Below are 2,722 nucleotides of genomic sequence, written 5' to 3' on the forward strand. Positions count from 1 at the left end.
GTTTAGTAAATATTTACTTTACGACCCAATCCCCGGAAACTTCGTGTCGACATCTTTCAGAGAACGCAATCAATGGTAAAATACAGAAGCATTCAGCCAATAGGCTGTGAAAATACAAGTTTCAATAAAACAGTGAACCTCCTTAAACAAACAAAAAAAGACATCTAACCGAAAATGACTTTCAACAAGCTATGTAAACTTTAAATTCCGCCTTTCTATATGTCAAGAATGGTCTGAATAAAAAGCTATTATTAACATGACGAAGGGGATTACGCCTTATTTCGAAATAAATGTTTGGCGGATTTTGATTCCGCATGTTCCGGTTTTCGCCTTAACTTGCTGGAAGATGCTGACGCAAATTTGCGGTGTAAAATTAAATAAATAACATCTATTTAAATGGAATTGCCTGTTTGACAATTATAAAATGCAGTAGAAAATCTACTGGTCTTGTTATCGTAAAACATCTGCCTTTATTCATTTATAAATAAATTATTTTCAGATCGTATTGTATCGTCTTGTGTTACCCTTCAAAATCTAGCATTTTGTATTTTTCGTATTTTGATGTCATATTAATAGGTATATGATATTTTTAATTGAGATTTACTAAAAAAGGACAAGGAGAAAACGCAATAGTTTTGTTTATCATAATTTTAACTCACAATGACAATTACATTTACGGAAAATGAAATGTCTTGTCTATAGTTGTAAAACAGAAATAAATCATTCTTTCAAGAGATACCGGTTTATTTAGAAGTAAATTATACGGAAAAAATCTGAGAGGTAAAGACTGCGAAATTATTAACAACAATCACTGACGACACGTGTTTGCTAAGAATCCAATCGATTCTGTAACATAATTATCTAGAGATATAAAAAAATATCCAAGCTTACTAAGACAAGGCCGATAGCCATTAGTCCCGTGCTCTAGGATTGGCATGAAATTCTTAAAGATAAATTAAAATAACCGAAAAATGGGCTAAAATGACTTAAATAAATAAAAAGTAAATGACCTAGAATGACTTTAATGAATTCAAGGATGAATTGAATGACCTTAAGAATGACTTGAATGCTTAAAAAATAACTGGAATCCTGCAAAAACAAATTAAAAGTATCAGGAGAATGACTTGAATGGCTTTGAGACCCAATGGTTGTGAAATAGGTGATCATTTTACATTAAATTAATGCAGAAAAGTGATTCCCCACTATATATCACAAAGTACAGCATGTTGTAAGAACAGATACTACACTTTGATCTTGGCAAAAAGAACAAGAAAAGGGTATTTATCCCCCCCTCCACCGAGCAAATTATGCACAAGGCCGATTTTTAATGTGAGGAGTGAAAGGGAAATGGGGACCAACTCTCCGGGAGTAGGGGAGCTGGATATTAACAATTGGTAGGAAGGGCTCCCCCTACATTGACCATGGTCTTATATGTGGGGTTTCCCTCACATATGGTCTTTGCTCGCAGTATCTGCCGGAACAGATGGTATTTATTTGCTCCCCCACCGAGCAAATTAGGCACAAGGCCGATTTTTAAAGTGAGGAGTCAAGGGGAAATTGGGGACCAACTCCCCGGGGAGTAGGGGAGCTGGATAATGACAATTGGTATGAAGGGTTGCCCCTACATTGACCAAGGTCTTATATGTGGGATTTCTCCCACATATGGTCTTTGCTTGCAGTATCTGCCGGAACAGATGGTATTTATTTGCTCCCCCACTGAGCAAATTAGGCACAAGGCCGTTTTTAATGTGAGGTAAAAACCAGCTCCCCTAAAAGGGGTCACTCTGGTTACCAAAAATAATAATTGTCCCAGTATAGAGGGTTTCCCCTCCATTGACTGGTACAAATTATCTTAAGTGCAGTATCTGCCGGAACAGATGCTACACTTTGATCTTGGCCAAAAGGCCAAGAAAAGCTTAAAATGCTAAGAACAGCGTCTATTAACAACAGACCTTTGATCTTAACCAAAAAGGCCGAGCACAAAAGTGTTACAGACAGACCGACAGATTGACCGACCGACCGACCGACCGAAGGAGTGACTTACAGAGTCGCTTGCACGCGACTAATAATCGACTTAATCTAAAAATAAATCACGCAAACCAAGTCAAATAACACCATACTCAATGTAGTTCCTAAAAAGAATTAAAATAATCAATACTTCATAAGTATTGAAATATAGTCAGAAAACACCGTTTCAAGGATTTAAGCAATTTTTTGAAACTTTATATTCTAGTAACAACGCCACAATAAAAAATGGATTTCAGGCAAGCTATTTAACTAAGTAAGAGTTACATAATTTAGTAACCTTCTCCTTGTAACCAATTAGCTTATTTATATGCTATTAAGTTTCTAAAACTGTGTTGAGTACAGAGGATTAAACGCTGGCAGCGGAGTCTCTATCAGACTTAGATTTTACGTTTATCATCTTAAAAGTAGATCCTACCATAAAATGATCAAGCTGGTAAACGGTTTCATTTAATTGGCTTCGTGAACTTTAAATTATGCCTAAGTCAAATATGTTTTTCATAAAATCGAATAGACGCTTATAAAGAAAATTCATCCGTGGCTATTTACATAAAAGTCGCACTCGTTTTATTTATTCAAATGCTATTTTAATCACAATTTTGTTACAATAAAAGCATAACTATTATTTTTGCAAAAAATATAACAGACAATGAATTCATTACATTTATTTTTATTTAGAGTAATTAACTTTTTAACT

General features: G+C 34.9%; 1 pseudogene; it reads right to left on the bottom strand.

The window, feature by feature from the left end:
* Positions 1-1,772: 1,772 nt before the first annotated feature.
* Positions 1,773-1,917, bottom strand: LOC145285388 (U2 spliceosomal RNA; annotated as a pseudogene).
* Positions 1,918-2,722: the final 805 nt, after the last annotated feature.

This window comes from Euprymna scolopes, chromosome 9, assembly GCF_053919585.1.
Source record: "Euprymna scolopes isolate OS-2025 chromosome 9, ASM5391958v1, whole genome shotgun sequence".
Classification (NCBI taxonomy): Eukaryota; Metazoa; Mollusca; class Cephalopoda; order Sepiida; family Sepiolidae; genus Euprymna; species Euprymna scolopes.